Source organism: Schistocerca piceifrons, chromosome 7, assembly GCF_021461385.2.
Source record: "Schistocerca piceifrons isolate TAMUIC-IGC-003096 chromosome 7, iqSchPice1.1, whole genome shotgun sequence".
Classification (NCBI taxonomy): domain Eukaryota; kingdom Metazoa; phylum Arthropoda; class Insecta; order Orthoptera; family Acrididae; genus Schistocerca; species Schistocerca piceifrons.
The window spans coordinates 123,263,504-123,282,397 of record NC_060144.1 but is presented as its reverse complement, the minus strand read 5'-3'; positions in this window follow the sequence as shown (position 1 = coordinate 123,282,397).

Sequence of the window (18,894 nt, the reverse complement as noted above, 5' to 3'; positions counted from 1 at the left end):
TAAAGTCTTGTTCCAGATTACGGAATGGCACCTTGTTGTTAGAAACAGTCAGTGCCCTCCAGGCACAAAAATTGCTGCGTACCTCACTACTACACACCTTCCCTGTCCGGGTGGAACCGCACCATACTTTAAATTCCTCGCATGGAGTCGTTTATACACGCCCCTCGATGGATTGTCTGATGAGGAAATTCAGCACTACCTGTCTGACCAGGGCGTAACGGCTGTTCATAGGATTATGAAAAGGGTTGACACGAACATCATTCCAACCCGCACTGTCTTCTTGACATTTGACAAAGTTCAACTCCAATCGAAAGTCAAAGCAGGCTATGAGATAATTTCCGTTCGCCCTTACGTCCCAAACCCTACGCGTTGCTATCGGTGTCAACGGTTCAATCACACCAGCCAGTCCTGTTCCAATCCGGCCAAATGTGTTACGTGTGGCAAGGATGCCCATGAGGGTGCTTGTCCACCTCCATCCCCTCACTGCATCAACTGTATACGTGACCACGCTGCTTCCTCTCGAGATTGCCCCGTTTTTAAGGACGAAAAGCTCATCCAGGAAATTAGAGTGAAGGAAAAGGTGTCGACCTTTGCTGCTCGAAAATTATTCGAGAGTCGACAATATGATGCTGGCAACAATCAGAGCAAAATGCCTCGGACCTTTGGAGGTGACGGAGTCCCACCTCTAACTGACAAACCAGGGACTCCTAAGATACAACTTGGCAAACAAATGGTAATGAGATGGGGAGCTATTAATATCAATGGGGGCTACTCTGGGAAGAAGGTAGAGCTGGCAGAGACTGCAAGTAAGATGGGGCTGGACGTTTTAGCTGTTAGTGACATTCGGGTAAGGGGTGAGAAAGAAGAGGAAGTGGGATAATACAAGGTCTACCTGTCAGGAGTCAAAGCAGGAATAGCACAATGGGGAGTAGGGCTTTACATCAGGAAAGAAATGGAACCCAGCGTAGTTGCAATAAGGTATGTAAACGAACGACTGATGTGGATAGATTTGACAGTGTCTAGCAAGAAAATTAGGATTGTGTCAGTATATTCGCATTGTGAAGGGACAGATCACGATAAGATGGATAGCTTTTATGAGGCACTCAGTGATGTAGTTGTTAGAGTAAAGGACAAGGACAGTGTTCTGCTCATGGGTGATTTTAACGCCAGGATTGGAAATCGAACAGAAGGGTATGAAAAGGTTATGGGTAAATTTGGAGAGGATATGGAGGCCAACAGGAACGGGAAACAACTCTTGGATTTCTGTGCCAGTATGGGCTTAGTAATCACAAACTCCTTTTTTAAACATAAGAACATTCACTGGTATACTTGGGAAGGCAGGGGAACCAGATCTGTCATTGACTATATAATAACAGATCAGGAATTCAGGAAGGCTGTGAGGGACACACGTGTATTCAGGGGATTCTTTGATGACACTGATCATTATTTAATCTGCAGTGAAATTGGGATTGTGAGGCCGAAAGTGCAGGAGGTCAGGTCCATATGTAGGAGGATATGAGTGGAGAAACTTCAGGATAAGGAAATCAGGCACAAGTACATAACAGCGATCTCAGAAAGGTACCAGTTAGTTGAATGTAGTCAGTTACAGTCATTGGAAAAGGAATGGACAAGGTACAGGGACACAGTACTAGATGTGGCTAAAGAATGTCTTGGAACAGTAGTATGTAAAGGTAGGATGAAGCAAACAGCTTGGTGGAATGACACAGTCAAGGCAGCCTGTAAAAGGAAAAAGAAGGCGTATCAAAAATGGCTACATACCAGAACCCAGGTAGACAGAGAAAGTTATGTTGAAGAAAGAAACAAAGCCAAACAGATAATTGCAGCATCCAAGAAGAAATCGTGGGAAGACTTTGGAAACAGGTTGGATACTATAGGTCAAGGTGCTGGAAAACCATTCTGGAGTGTAATTAGCAGTCTTCGAAAGGGAGGTAAGAAGGAAATGACAAGTATTTTGGACAGGTCAGGGAAACTGCTGGTGAATCCTGTGGATGCCTTGGGCAGATGGAGGGAATATTTTGAAGAGTTGCTCAATGTAGGTGAAAATGCGATCAGTAATGTTTCAGATTTCGAGGTAGAATGGGATAGGAATGATGATGGAAATAGGATCACATTTGAGGAAGTGGAAAAAATGGTCAATAGATTGCAGTGCAATAAAGCGGCTGGGGTGGATGAAATTAAGTCGGAACTCATCAAATACAGTGGAATGTCAGGTCTTAAATGGCTACACAGGATAATTGAAATGGCCTGGGAGACGGGACAGGTCCCATCAGACTGGACAAAAGCAGTAATCACACCAATCTTTAAACATGGAAACAAAAAAGATTGTAACAACTACAGAGGTATCTCTTTAATCAGCGTTGTGGGTAAAATCTTCTCAGGTATTGTTGAAAGGAAAGTGCGAGTATTAGTTGAGGACCAACTGGATGAAAATCAGTGTGGGTTTAGGCCTCTTAGAGGTTGTCAGGACCAGATCTTTAGCTTACGGCAAATAATGGAGAAGTGTTATGAGTGGAACAGGGAATTGTATCTATGCTTTATAGATCTAGAAAAGGCATATGACCGGGTTCCTAGGAGGAAGTTATTGTCTGTTCTACAAGATTATGGAATAGGAGGCAAACTTTTGCAAGCAATTAAAGGTCTTTACATGGGTAGTCAGGCAGCAGTTAGACTTGACGGTAAATTGAGTTCATGGTTCAGAGTAGTTTCAGGGGTAAGACAAGGCTGCAACCTGTCTCCACTGTTGTTCATATTATTTATGGATCATATGTTGAAAACAATAGACTGGCTGGGTGAGATTAAGATATGTGAACACAAAGTAAGGAGTCTTGCATATGCGGATGACTTAGTTGTGATGGCAGATTCGATTGAAAGTTTGCAAAGTAATATTTCAGAGCTAGATCAGAAATGTAAGGACTATGGTATGAAGATTAGCATCTCCAAAACGAAAGTAATGTCAGTGGGAAAGAAATATAAACGGATGGAGTGCCAAATAGGAGGAACAAAGTTAGAACAGGTGGACGGTTTCAAGTACTTAGGATGCATATTCTCACAGAATGGCAACATAGTGAAAGAACTGGAAGCGAGGTGTAGCAAAGCTAATGCAGTGAGCGCTCAGCTACGTTCTACTCTCTTCTGCAAGAAGGAAGTCAGTACCAAGACTAAGTTATCTGTGCACCGTTCAATCTTTCGACCAACTTTGTTGTATGGGAGTGAAAGCTGGGTGGATTCAGGTTACCTTATCAACAAGGTTGAGGTTACGGATATGAAAGTAGCTAGGATGATTGCAGGTACTAGTAGATGGGAACAATGGCAGGAGGGTGTCCACAATGAGGAAATCAAAGAAAAACTGGGAATGAACTCTGTAGATGTAGCAGTCAGGGCGAACAGGCTTAGATGGTGGGGTCATGTTACACACGTGGGAGAAGCAAGGTTACCCAAGAGACTCATGGATTCAGCAGTAGAGGGTAGGAGGAGTCGGGGCAGACCGAGGAGAAGGTACCTGGATTCGGTTAAGAATGATTTTGAAGTAATAGGTTTAACATCAGAAGAGGCACCAATGTTAGCACTGAATTGGGGATCATGGAGGAACTGTATAAGGGGGGCTATGCTCCAGACTGAACGCTGAAAGGAATAATCAGTCTTAAATAATGATGATGATGATGATGAGTCGACAGCCCACCGTGCCTCAGACAGGAAAATACAGCACTGTCCTTGCTTCTCCTCGGCCAACAAAGGAGGCGGCCACGCAGACTTGCGACCTCACCTTTAGTGCCACGGTCGTCAGATCGGCCAGCGCCTCCTTCTCCGCCAAGGCGTGTCCCATCTACAGCACCACCTGGCGGAAATCGCCCTTGGCCGTCTTCTGTGTCGCCGAGGCGCACTGCTGGCGACCGATCAACCGGCCGATCGCTGGTGGCAGGAGCTGCTCCCGCCCAACCTATGGATCAGGATCTTCTGCCTTCGGCTGAATGCCATTCCATGCTGTCGGTCGCAAGCTCCGAGCAATCGTTGAGTTGACAGCAACCTTAGTCACATTCCTCCATTTTCTGTTCACCCTATGTCCATTATACACTGGAATATCCGCGATATTCGAGCCAATCGGGAAGAATTGCCGATCCTCTTACGATCCTACTCGCCGGTCATCTTCTGTCTTCAGGAAACAAAGCTGCGTCCCCATGATCGCTTTGTTCTCCCTCATTTTCAGTCCGTCCGATATGATCTCCCCTCTGTTGAAGGCACTCCAGCACGTGGAGGACTCATAATTCTTCTCCATGAAACTCTCCATTATCATCCAATCCATTCAAACACTTCCTTCCAAGCTGTCGCCGTCCGTCTTTCCCTTTCCGGATACACGTTCTCTCTTTGTACTGTATACATTCCATCGTCCACACCAATGGCACGAGCTGACCTCCTTCATCTTCTTGGTCAGCTTCCACCCCCCTATTTGCTAGTTGGGGACTTCAATGCCCACCACCCGCTTTGGGGATCTCCGCATCCTTGTCCACATGGTTCACTATTGCTAGACGTCTTCCACCAAGCGGATCTAGTTTGCCTCAACACTGGGGTCCCTACATTTTTGTCTGCCTCCACGACAAATTTATCTCATTTGGACCTTGCGGTCGGTACTGTTCCGCTAGCTCGGCGCTTCGAATGGTTCGCCCTTGATCATACACACTCGAGTGACCACTTTCCATGTGTCCTTAGACTGCAGCCTCAACTGCCATATATGCGCCCGCGACGCTGGAAGTTTGCCCAAGCTGATTGGACACTTTTTTCGTCTCTAGCGACATTCGATGACCGTCACTTTCCCAGCGTCGACGATGAGGTCACACATATTACCGACGTTATTCTTACAGCTGCGGAACATTCAATACCACGCACCTCCGAATTGCCCTGGCGCCCCCCAGTTCCTTGGTGGAACGCGGCATGCCGTGACGCAGTACGTGAGCGGCGACGTGCTCTCCGCGTTTTCCGCCACCATCCTACTTTAGCCAACTGTATCCGCTATAAGAAGTTCCGAGCGCGATGCCGTCGTGTCATCCACGATAGCAAGAATGCAAGCTGGAAATTCTTTATTAGCTCATTTAACACCTTCACTCCCTCCTCGGAAGTTTGGAGTCGGCTTCGACGGTTCTCAGGCGCGCCTAGTTTCTCCCCGGTCTCTGGGCTCACTGTCGCGCATGATACATTAGTGGACCCCGTCGCAATTTCTAACTCGTTGGGTCGGCACTTTGCTGAGATTTCGAGCTCTTCAAATTACCCGCCAGCGTTTCTCCCGAAGAAACGTGCAGCGGATGTGCGACCTCTTGCTTTCTCCTCTCAAAATCGCGAAAGCTACAATACTGTTTTCTCCATGCGGGAACTCCAACATGCACTCTCTTCTTCTCGCTCCTCCGCCCCAGGACCGGATGATATCCACGTCCAAATGTTGCTGCATTTATCAACCCATAGTCTGCGTTACCTCCTTCGCCTTTATAATCGAATTTGGACCGACAGTACTTTTCCCAGACGATGGCGGGAAGCTATCGTCATTCCTGTTCCGAAACCTGGAAAGTACAAACATCTCCCCTCTAGCTATTGCCCCATTTCTCTCACGAGTAGTGTCTGTAAGGTTTTGGAGCGTATGGTGAATTACCGTTTAGCGTGGTGGCTGGAATCCCGCGGTCTTTTAACACCTGCCCAATGCGGATTCCGAAAGCATCGTTCTGCGGTTGGCCATCTTGTTGCTCTCTCCACTTATATCATGAACAATTTTCTCCGGAAACGCCAAACAGTAGCAATATTTTTTGATCTGAAGAGAGCATACGATACCTGTTGGAGGACAGGCATCCTCCGCACACTGTTCTCTTGGGGCTTTCGAGGTCGGCTGCCCCTTTTTGTTCGCGAATTTATGGCAGAGCGCACATTTAGGGTGCGGGTGAACACTACTCTCTCCCGTACTTTCTCCCAAGAAAACGGGGTACCCCAGGGCTCCGTGCTGAGTGTTGTACTGTTTGCCATTGCCATAAATCCAATTATGGATTGTCTCCTTCCTGATGTCTCGGGCTCCCTCTTTGTGGACGATTTTGCGATCTACTACAGCTCCCAACGGACCAGCCTTCTTGAACGACGTCTTCAAGGATGTCTCGATCGCCTCCACTCTTGGAGCATCGAAACCGGCTTCCGTTTTTCTCCCAGTAAGACCGTTTGTGTTGATTTTTGGCGACGTAAGGAGTTTCTACCGCCCTCCTTACATCTAGGTCCTGTCAACCTTCCGTTTTCAGACGTCGCTAAATTCTTGGGTCTTATGTTTGACAGAAAACTGTGCTGGTCCTCCCACGTTTCCTATCTTTCGGCTCGCTGTCTGCGATCCCTTAACACCCTCCGTGTCCTGAATGGTACCTCCTGGGGAGCGGACCGAGTGGTCCGTCTCCGCCTCTATCGCGCCTTAGTGCGCTCGAAATTGGACTATGGAAGCATAGTTTCCTCCTCTGCTCGGCCCTCTATTCTTCGGCGTCTCGACTCTATCCACCATCGTGGATTACGTTTAGTGTCTGGAGCCTTTTACACCAGCCCTGTGGAAAGCCTTTACGCTGAGACTGCTGAACTTCCGCTGTCCAATCGGCGAGCAGTCCTTCTGAGTCGTAATGCTAGCCATCTGTCTTCCATGCCTGCTAATCCAGCCCATGACCTTTTTTTCGACACCTTCTTTGATGTAGGGTATGCCGGCCGCCCCTCCTCCCTACTACCACCGGGAGCCCGCTTCCGTCAACTGCTCCATTCTCTTTCCTTCCGCTTTCCTAAAACCTTCTTGACAACTTGGGGTACAGCACCGCCTTGGCTCCGTCCCCGGATCTGCCTGCTCCGTGACATTTGTCGATTTCCCAAGGATGGTACCCCTTCACTTGTTTATCGTCGGGCATTTGCTGCTCTATGTGCACAAATGACGGAAGCCACATTTATTTACACCGACGTCTCGAAAACTTCGTTAGGTGTAGGGAGTGCCTATATTGTTGGCGACACCCCAAATCACTTTCGGCTTCCCGACCAGTGTTCGGTTTATACTGCGGAGCTTTACGCTGTTCTCCAGGCTGTCCACTACATCCGCCGCCATCAGCGGATACAGTACGTTATCTGCTCAGATTCTCTCAGCTCTCTCCTCAGTCTCGGTTTGAAGTGTGATAAGGTCAGTGGCAATCCTTACGTCGCTGAAAAGTAGCTTGCATTTTCCGACAGAATCACATCAAGAACACCACTCGACTTCTTAGATCGCTGTACTCCATGCACGTATTTCTTTAGTAACTTGCTGAAACGATACGTAAGGACGATATGCAATTCACCTAAGCTACATTCTCCTGTGATGCAAATCTTCAGCTTGTGATGGAGAAGGAAGTCATTCATACGAATACCTGGATTCGATGGAGAGATTGCATTAAACCACGCAGGCTGAACATAACTGAATTCTCTAGTAAACTCTCAGGTACTGCCGTAACAGACGCGGAATATGAGCAGGCGGTGAATGTTTGACAGAGGTCCGGCATCCCTGATTTAAGGGGATGTGCTAGATTATACATGGTCGTCAATGTACGATTGCTCGCAGCCATTTTCGAGATATTCGGGAGTGTATGCATAGGCACATACTCTCTGAATCCTGTGCTGTGTCACTCGAACAAGACACAGCCAGGGCAAAAGCACCACAGGCACAAAGGTGCAAGCTGGTGCCAGTGCCATAGAGACTCGCCACTTGCGCGAGTTCTACCAGTACCACGGGCGGCGCTGAGAATGAAGACACTGAATTCATCTCGGCCAATTACCTGCCGAGTACAATCCGCCAACGAGAGGACGACAACGGACAGAAGCCTGTTCGGAAGATAGAAGAGCAGCTCTCGCCCAATTGGATATAGATCATAGTCCAGAACTTAGACAGGGATCGTCGTTTAGTGAAGTCTTAGAAGTGAACGAATACTTGTTGTAAATTGCATTTCCTACGTACTGTGAAGTTTACCTACGATTATTTGCACTGAGGACCTTTTTGTGTTATGTTACAAGCAGTGTTGCAGACTTATTTATACAACTAGCCACACAGATAAGTAAACCTTTTTTAACTCATTTGTGTGACTTTGTTACTAATTTGTTGGAGCGTTGCAGAACCTTCGCTCTCATATTCTGTTACCTGCCCTGGGGCATAGCTGTGTAGTAATTGCAGGGTACTGCACCAGAAGCGGTTTGGCTCTGGGCACTATAGGACTTAACGTCTATGGTCATCAGTCCCCTAGAACGTAGTACTACTTAAACCTAAGTATCCCAAGGACAGCATCGACACCCAGTCATCACGAGGCAGAGAAAATCCCTGACCCCGCCGGGAATCGAACCCGGGAACCCAGGCGTGGGAAGCGAGAACGCTACCGCACGACCACGAGCTGTGGACCAGAAGCGGTTTCACGAACTCACAAACTCAGCCTACCCTGAAACTTTCTGGCAGATTAAAAGTGTGTGCCGGACCGAGACTCGAATTCGAGACCTTTGCCTTTCGCGGGCAAGTGCTCTACCAACTGAGCTAGCCAAGCACGACTCACGCCCCGTCTCACAGCTTTACTTCTGCCAGTACCTCCTCGTCTCTTACCTTCCAACCTTACATAAGTTCTCCTGCGAAAGGCAAAGGTCCCGAGTTCGAGTCTCGATCCGGCACACAGTTTTAATCTGCCAGGAATTTTCATATCAGTGCACACTCTGCTGCAGAGTGAAAATCTCATTCTGGACAGCCTACCGTATCTGCCATAAGAACAGTGGCAACTCGGCCGCCATAGAAGTAGCGACGAGGCCTTTACAAAATTTGGGACGTGGTTTTAGAAAATCGTGCCTTCTGTTGGACTGTTCCAGGAGTGTTGTGGGAGGAAATGTTAAGAAGAACGCATGTCAACATCTCAAATTGACCAGTACTAACGTGCTGATCCTGTTCGAACTCAGGGGGTCCACAACTCTTTTGTGGATTCGTGCGTAGCGAGCATGGGACCCCGAGCTAATGTGGCCCTCCTTCCTTTCCGGGCTGCATACCTTCCTTTTCCGCATCCTTCCCTCTCCCCCATCTTCGTCCCTCCTCCCCTCACCTCTGGCTATTTCCTTCCCTTTCTCCCCCTCTGGGAGTATGGTTTGTGCCTATGTCCGGGGACAGACACTCGTAACTGTACCGCATTCTTCGCCTTCTCTGCTGGTATGTCTTCATCCTTCCTTTGTCCTTCTCTTTTCCTTACCTCTTCTCTTTACCCTTTTCTCTGCTGCGGCGTTTGAGACCTCTCCTCTTTCCTTTCCCTTTCTTTGTTTTTCCCTTTCTCTTTCTTCCTCCCTGTGCGTGTCTGAAGGCCGACCCACGCATTTTTGTGCGTAGCCGGTGACGGGGTAACGCGTAATTCCCCGCCCCGGGTAGACAGGTAGGACACATACGTACCCCCTGGTAACGGCCAGGCCCAGGGAGGGGTCATTACCCGAGCTGATAACTTACGAAAGTGCCGATTGGTCCCTCCGTCCGTTTGTCGGGAGGTGTGACCTGAGGTGTGAACAATCACCTAAGGTGGGAGTGCCCTCAGAGAGAGCCCCCACAAGGGAGGACCGCGTCATCGGAGAAGCCGGTAATCATGGGGGATTCTTCCGCAATGGTTTCCTCACCTTCCACTATGTCTGCTCACAAACGTACGTTCACTGAGTCTCAGCCACAGACAGTTCTTCCATCGTTGCCACAGTTCCTTGTTGTTTCTCGGTCTGACGAAGGTCACGACTTCTCCACGGTCAACCCTTTCATTATCCAGAAAGGTGTCGACGCAATTGCAGGTCCTGTAAAGTCTTGTTCCAGATTACGGAATGGCACCTTGTTGTTAGAAACAGTCAGTGCCCTCCAGGCACAAAAATTGCTGCGTACCTCACTACTACACACCTTCCCTGTCCGGGTGGAACCGCACCATACTTTAAATTCCTCGCATGGAGTCGTTTATACACGCCCCTCGATGGATTGTCTGATGAGGAAATTCAGCACTACCTGTCTGACCAGGGCGTAACGGCTGTTCATAGGATTATGAAAAGGGTTGACACGAACATCATTCCAACCCGCACTGTCTTCTTGACATTTGACAAAGTTCAACTCCAATCGAAAGTCAAAGCAGGCTATGAGATAATTTCCGTTCGCCCTTACGTCCCAAACCCTACGCGTTGCTATCGGTGTCAACGGTTCAATCACACCAGCCAGTCCTGTTCCAATCCGGCCAAATGTGTTACGTGTGGCAAGGATGCCCATGAGGGTGCTTGTCCACCTCCATCCCCTCACTGCATCAACTGTATACGTGACCACGCTGCTTCCTCTCGAGATTGCCCCGTTTTTAAGGACGAAAAGCTCATCCAGGAAATTAGAGTGAAGGAAAAGGTGTCGACCTTTGCTGCTCGAAAATTATTCGAGAGTCGACAATATGATGCTGGCAACAATCAGAGCAAAATGCCTCGGACCTTTGGAGGTGACGGAGTCCCACCTCTAACTGACAAACCAGGGACTCCTAAGATACAACTTGGCAAACAAATGGTAATGAGATGGGGAGCTATTAATATCAATGGGGGCTACTCTGGGAAGAAGGTAGAGCTGGCAGAGACTGCAAGTAAGATGGGGCTGGACGTTTTAGCTGTTAGTGACATTCGGGTAAGGGGTGAGAAAGAAGAGGAAGTGGGATAATACAAGGTCTACCTGTCAGGAGTCAAAGCAGGAATAGCACAATGGGGAGTAGGGCTTTACATCAGGAAAGAAATGGAACCCAGCGTAGTTGCAATAAGGTATGTAAACGAACGACTGATGTGGATAGATTTGACAGTGTCTAGCAAGAAAATTAGGATTGTGTCAGTATATTCGCATTGTGAAGGGACAGATCACGATAAGATGGATAGCTTTTATGAGGCACTCAGTGATGTAGTTGTTAGAGTAAAGGACAAGGACAGTGTTCTGCTCATGGGTGATTTTAACGCCAGGATTGGAAATCGAACAGAAGGGTATGAAAAGGTTATGGGTAAATTTGGAGAGGATATGGAGGCCAACAGGAACGGGAAACAACTCTTGGATTTCTGTGCCAGTATGGGCTTAGTAATCACAAACTCCTTTTTTAAACATAAGAACATTCACTGGTATACTTGGGAAGGCAGGGGAACCAGATCTGTCATTGACTATATAATAACAGATCAGGAATTCAGGAAGGCTGTGAGGGACACACGTGTATTCAGGGGATTCTTTGATGACACTGATCATTATTTAATCTGCAGTGAAATTGGGATTGTGAGGCCGAAAGTGCAGGAGGTCAGGTCCATATGTAGGAGGATATGAGTGGAGAAACTTCAGGATAAGGAAATCAGGCACAAGTACATAACAGCGATCTCAGAAAGGTACCAGTTAGTTGAATGTAGTCAGTTACAGTCATTGGAAAAGGAATGGACAAGGTACAGGGACACAGTACTAGATGTGGCTAAAGAATGTCTTGGAACAGTAGTATGTAAAGGTAGGATGAAGCAAACAGCTTGGTGGAATGACACAGTCAAGGCAGCCTGTAAAAGGAAAAAGAAGGCGTATCAAAAATGGCTACATACCAGAACCCAGGTAGACAGAGAAAGTTATGTTGAAGAAAGAAACAAAGCCAAACAGATAATTGCAGCATCCAAGAAGAAATCGTGGGAAGACTTTGGAAACAGGTTGGATACTATAGGTCAAGGTGCTGGAAAACCATTCTGGAGTGTAATTAGCAGTCTTCGAAAGGGAGGTAAGAAGGAAATGACAAGTACTTTGGACAGGTCAGGGAAACTGCTGGTGAATCCTGTGGATGCCTTGGGCAGATGGAGGGAATATTTTGAAGAGTTGCTCAATGTAGGTGAAAATGCGATCAGTAATGTTTCAGATTTCGAGGTAGAATGGGATAGGAATGATGATGGAAATAGGATCACATTTGAGGAAGTGGAAAAAATGGTCAATAGATTGCAGTGCAATAAAGCGGCTGGGGTGGATGAAATTAAGTCGGAACTCATCAAATACAGTGGAATGTCAGGTCTTAAATGGCTACACAGGATAATTGAAATGGCCTGGGAGACGGGACAGGTCCCATCAGACTGGACAAAAGCAGTAATCACACCAATCTTTAAACATGGAAACAAAAAAGATTGTAACAACTACAGAGGTATCTCTTTAATCAGCGTTGTGGGTAAAATCTTCTCAGGTATTGTTGAAAGGAAAGTGCGAGTATTAGTTGAGGACCAACTGGATGAAAATCAGTGTGGGTTTAGGCCTCTTAGAGGTTGTCAGGACCAGATCTTTAGCTTACGGCAAATAATGGAGAAGTGTTATGAGTGGAACAGGGAATTGTATCTATGCTTTATAGATCTAGAAAAGGCATATGACCGGGTTCCTAGGAGGAAGTTATTGTCTGTTCTACAAGATTATGGAATAGGAGGCAAACTTTTGCAAGCAATTAAAGGTCTTTACATGGGTAGTCAGGCAGCAGTTAGACTTGACGGTAAATTGAGTTCATGGTTCAGAGTAGTTTCAGGGGTAAGACAAGGCTGCAACCTGTCTCCACTGTTGTTCATATTATTTATGGATCATATGTTGAAAACAATAGACTGGCTGGGTGAGATTAAGATATGTGAACACAAAGTAAGGAGTCTTGCATATGCGGATGACTTAGTTGTGATGGCAGATTCGATTGAAAGTTTGCAAAGTAATATTTCAGAGCTAGATCAGAAATGTAAGGACTATGGTATGAAGATTAGCATCTCCAAAACGAAAGTAATGTCAGTGGGAAAGAAATATAAACGGATGGAGTGCCAAATAGGAGGAACAAAGTTAGAACAGGTGGACGGTTTCAAGTACTTAGGATGCATATTCTCACAGAATGGCAACATAGTGAAAGAACTGGAAGCGAGGTGTAGCAAAGCTAATGCAGTGAGCGCTCAGCTACGTTCTACTCTCTTCTGCAAGAAGGAAGTCAGTACCAAGACTAAGTTATCTGTGCACCGTTCAATCTTTCGACCAACTTTGTTGTATGGGAGTGAAAGCTGGGTGGATTCAGGTTACCTTATCAACAAGGTTGAGGTTACGGATATGAAAGTAGCTAGGATGATTGCAGGTACTAGTAGATGGGAACAATGGCAGGAGGGTGTCCACAATGAGGAAATCAAAGAAAAACTGGGAATGAACTCTGTAGATGTAGCAGTCAGGGCGAACAGGCTTAGATGGTGGGGTCATGTTACACACGTGGGAGAAGCAAGGTTACCCAAGAGACTCATGGATTCAGCAGTAGAGGGTAGGAGGAGTCGGGGCAGACCGAGGAGAAGGTACCTGGATTCGGTTAAGAATGATTTTGAAGTAATAGGTTTAACATCAGAAGAGGCACCAATGTTAGCACTGAATTGGGGATCATGGAGGAACTGTATAAGGGGGGCTATGCTCCAGACTGAACGCTGAAAGGAATAATCAGTCTTAAATAATGATGATGATGATGATGAGTCGACAGCCCACCGTGCCTCAGACAGGAAAATACAGCACTGTCCTTGCTTCTCCTCGGCCAACAAAGGAGGCGGCCACGCAGACTTGCGACCTCACCTTTAGTGCCACGGTCGTCAGATCGGCCAGCGCCTCCTTCTCCGCCAAGGCGTGTCCCATCTACAGCACCACCTGGCGGAAATCGCCCTTGGCCGTCTTCTGTGTCGCCGAGGCGCACTGCTGGCGACCGATCAACCGGCCGATCGCTGGTGGCAGGAGCTGCTCCCGCCCAACCTATGGATCAGGATCTTCTGCCTTCGGCTGAATGCCATTCCATGCTGTCGGTCGCAAGCTCCGAGCAATCGTTGAGTTGACAGCAACCTTAGTCACATTCCTCCATTTTCTGTTCACCCTATGTCCATTATACACTGGAATATCCGCGATATTCGAGCCAATCGGGAAGAATTGCCGATCCTCTTACGATCCTACTCGCCGGTCATCTTCTGTCTTCAGGAAACAAAGCTGCGTCCCCATGATCGCTTTGTTCTCCCTCATTTTCAGTCCGTCCGATATGATCTCCCCTCTGTTGAAGGCACTCCAGCACGTGGAGGACTCATAATTCTTCTCCATGAAACTCTCCATTATCATCCAATCCATTCAAACACTTCCTTCCAAGCTGTCGCCGTCCGTCTTTCCCTTTCCGGATACACGTTCTCTCTTTGTACTGTATACATTCCATCGTCCACACCAATGGCACGAGCTGACCTCCTTCATCTTCTTGGTCAGCTTCCACCCCCCTATTTGCTAGTTGGGGACTTCAATGCCCACCACCCGCTTTGGGGATCTCCGCATCCTTGTCCACATGGTTCACTATTGCTAGACGTCTTCCACCAAGCGGATCTAGTTTGCCTCAACACTGGGGTCCCTACATTTTTGTCTGCCTCCACGACAAATTTATCTCATTTGGACCTTGCGGTCGGTACTGTTCCGCTAGCTCGGCGCTTCGAATGGTTCGCCCTTGATCATACACACTCGAGTGACCACTTTCCATGTGTCCTTAGACTGCAGCCTCAACTGCCATATATGCGCCCGCGACGCTGGAAGTTTGCCCAAGCTGATTGGACACTTTTTTCGTCTCTAGCGACATTCGATGACCGTCACTTTCCCAGCGTCGACGATGAGGTCACACATATTACCGACGTTATTCTTACAGCTGCGGAACATTCAATACCACGCACCTCCGAATTGCCCTGGCGCCCCCCAGTTCCTTGGTGGAACGCGGCATGCCGTGACGCAGTACGTGAGCGGCGACGTGCTCTCCGCGTTTTCCGCCACCATCCTACTTTAGCCAACTGTATCCGCTATAAGAAGTTCCGAGCGCGATGCCGTCGTGTCATCCACGATAGCAAGAATGCAAGCTGGAAATTCTTTATTAGCTCATTTAACACCTTCACTCCCTCCTCGGAAGTTTGGAGTCGGCTTCGACGGTTCTCAGGCGCGCCTAGTTTCTCCCTGGTCTCTGGGCTCACTGTCGCGCATGATACATTAGTGGACCCCGTCGCAATTTCTAACTCGTTGGGTCGGCACTTTGCTGAGATTTCGAGCTCTTCAAATTACCCGCCAGCGTTTCTCCCGAAGAAACGTGCAGCGGATGTGCGACCTCTTGCTTTCTCCTCTCAAAATCGCGAAAGCTACAATACTGTTTTCTCCATGCGGGAACTCCAACATGCACTCTCTTCTTCTCGCTCCTCCGCCCCAGGACCGGATGATATCCACGTCCAAATGTTGCTGCATTTATCAACCCATAGTCTGCGTTACCTCCTTCGCCTTTATAATCGAATTTGGACCGACAGTACTTTTCCCAGACGATGGCGGGAAGCTATCGTCATTCCTGTTCCGAAACCTGGAAAGTACAAACATCTCCCCTCTAGCTATTGCCCCATTTCTCTCACGAGTAGTGTCTGTAAGGTTTTGGAGCGTATGGTGAATTACCGTTTAGCGTGGTGGCTGGAATCCCGCGGTCTTTTAACACCTGCCCAATGCGGATTCCGAAAGCATCGTTCTGCGGTTGGCCATCTTGTTGCTCTCTCCACTTATATCATGAACAATTTTCTCCGGAAACGCCAAACAGTAGCAATATTTTTTGATCTGAAGAGAGCATACGATACCTGTTGGAGGACAGGCATCCTCCGCACACTGTTCTCTTGGGGCTTTCGAGGTCGGCTGCCCCTTTTTGTTCGCGAATTTATGGCAGAGCGCACATTTAGGGTGCGGGTGAACACTACTCTCTCCCGTACTTTCTCCCAAGAAAACGGGGTACCCCAGGGCTCCGTGCTGAGTGTTGTACTGTTTGCCATTGCCATAAATCCAATTATGGATTGTCTCCTTCCTGATGTCTCGGGCTCCCTCTTTGTGGACGATTTTGCGATCTACTACAGCTCCCAACGGACCAGCCTTCTTGAACGACGTCTTCAAGGATGTCTCGATCGCCTCCACTCTTGGAGCATCGAAACCGGCTTCCGTTTTTCTCCCAGTAAGACCGTTTGTGTTGATTTTTGGCGACGTAAGGAGTTTCTACCGCCCTCCTTACATCTAGGTCCTGTCAACCTTCCGTTTTCAGACGTCGCTAAATTCTTGGGTCTTATGTTTGACAGAAAACTGTGCTGGTCCTCCCACGTTTCCTATCTTTCGGCTCGCTGTCTGCGATCCCTTAACACCCTCCGTGTCCTGAATGGTACCTCCTGGGGAGCGGACCGAGTGGTCCGTCTCCGCCTCTATCGCGCCTTAGTGCGCTCGAAATTGGACTATGGAAGCATAGTTTCCTCCTCTGCTCGGCCCTCTATTCTTCGGCGTCTCGACTCTATCCACCATCGTGGATTACGTTTAGTGTCTGGAGCCTTTTACACCAGCCCTGTGGAAAGCCTTTACGCTGAGACTGCTGAACTTCCGCTGTCCAATCGGCGAGCAGTCCTTCTGAGTCGTAATGCTAGCCATCTGTCTTCCATGCCTGCTAATCCAGCCCATGACCTTTTTTTCGACACCTTCTTTGATGTAGGGTATGCCGGCCGCCCCTCCTCCCTACTACCACCGGGAGCCCGCTTCCGTCAACTGCTCCATTCTCTTTCCTTCCGCTTTCCTAAAACCTTCTTGACAACTTGGGGTACAGCACCGCCTTGGCTCCGTCCCCGGATCTGCCTGCTCCGTGACATTTGTCGATTTCCCAAGGATGGTACCCCTTCACTTGTTTATCGTCGGGCATTTGCTGCTCTATGTGCACAAATGACGGAAGCCACATTTATTTACACCGACGTCTCGAAAACTTCGTTAGGTGTAGGGAGTGCCTATATTGTTGGCGACACCCCAAATCACTTTCGGCTTCCCGACCAGTGTTCGGTTTATACTGCGGAGCTTTACGCTGTTCTCCAGGCTGTCCACTACATCCGCCGCCATCAGCGGATACAGTACGTTATCTGCTCAGATTCTCTCAGCTCTCTCCTCAGTCTCCAAGCTCTTTATCCTGTGCACCCTCTGGTCCACCGGATTCAGGACTGTCCGCGATTGTTCCACCTGGGGGGCGTCTCGGTGGCGTTCCTCTGGCTCCCGGGACACGTTGGTATCTGTGGAAATGAGGCGGCCGATATTGCAGCCAAGGCTGCAGTCTCTCTTCTTCGGCCAGCTATTCAATCGATTCCCTTCGCCGATCTACGGAGCGTTTTATGTCGTCGTGTTGTTCTTTTATGGCACGCACATTGGTTGACACTTCCCCATAATAAATTGCGGGACGTGAAAGCTCTTCCCTGTGCTTCGACCTCTTCCTCCCGAACGCGTCTTCGGGAGGAGATAATTTTAACTAGACTCCGGATAGAGCACTGTCTTTTTAGCCATCGACATCTTTTAAGCGGCGATCCTCCCCCACTCTGTCCCCACTGCTCTCAGCTGTGGACAGTAAGACACCTTTTAATTGAGTGCCCCTATTTTAATTCGTTACGCTCCCGTCTACAGCTATCGCCTGATATATCGTCGATTTTAGCAGATGACACGCGCTCAGCCGACCGCGTTCTCAAGTTTATTAGTCCCAATGAAATGACGTCAGTCATTTGAAGCTTTTTTTGGGGACAACCAACCCCTTTCTGTAGTGGACTTTTAAGCCTTCCTTCTGCTTTTAGTTTCTCCAATTTTATGACTTTCGTTCCCATTGCTGCTGGTTTTCAATTTCGGTTTTTTACTGTTTCCTAAGTCACGGACCGGGCGCTAATGACCATAGCAGTTTTGCGCCCTAAAACCAAAACAAAAAAAGGGGGGTGAGGGGGGGCAATAGCGCTCGGCCAATGTATGCAGGGAAAGACAGGGCGAACAATCTTTCAGTGAGTGAGGATGCATACAGACAGGCTGGCGGTTTAAATTACGTCATTTAGTAGGATCTAGACAACATGTACGAGTACGCCAATCCCTAGGTGTATGGCACGCAATGGGGGGTTCCAGTGGCTGCCTGAAAAGGAAATCGTCAGATTGATGGAAAAGATTCATAGCGGGGGTGCTGAGTACGGTAAGGGATATGTTCTGCAGCGGGGACTGGCTCACCACAACCATTTGCATTAAGTACAGATAGATTCGCCACACGTCCTGGCGCCTAGTCGCGACAAATGCTTCCTTTGTGAAGGTGTTAACAACGCTGGAAAACAAGTAGCGCTATATTCTACACTACATAAACCTCGAACAGTGTCCCTTGTTCGGATGTAGCTTATTAGTCACCTGTGATATTTCCTTCGAACAGCATCGCTGGTCGAAGGAGTAATTTAATGTAAATAGCGTACAGAAGACTTTCGCGACATGTGACTTTCAAAGAAATGCTTACGAATTATGAACATCTCAGTTTCCGGACAACCACATAAAATATTAGAAAAAAAGCAGGATCTCGCGACATGTGAGTTTGAAAAAAGAATGTTTACAAATTAATAAACAGTTCATTTTTTGGAAAAAACCATGGAATATGTTAGTGAACGTCGCGAAATGATTTAGTGTAGTGATGAAATTTATAGCAGCCCACGATCTTATATGATGGCCAAGGTTTCATTGAAGTTCACAAATCCTGTCCATATTGATATGTGTGTTCTGGAATCCACATGAACTGATTGCACTATCTGCTTGCGAAGACAAAGTCCGTCGATCCCAAGTTACTTTGAATGCATACAGACAATTACGTATTTTTGGCACAAAGGCTTAGAACTCAAGAAGAATTTAGGTACTATCACGAAGAATTCGGTACATCCGCATATGTGGTCTATAAAACCTATGCAATAACAGTACAAAAAAGAAGGTTGTCGACCTGATGAAAGACGAGGCGAACGGTTCACAGACTGTGGGGTTTATGAATCTGAGCTGGAAAATGTATCCATACC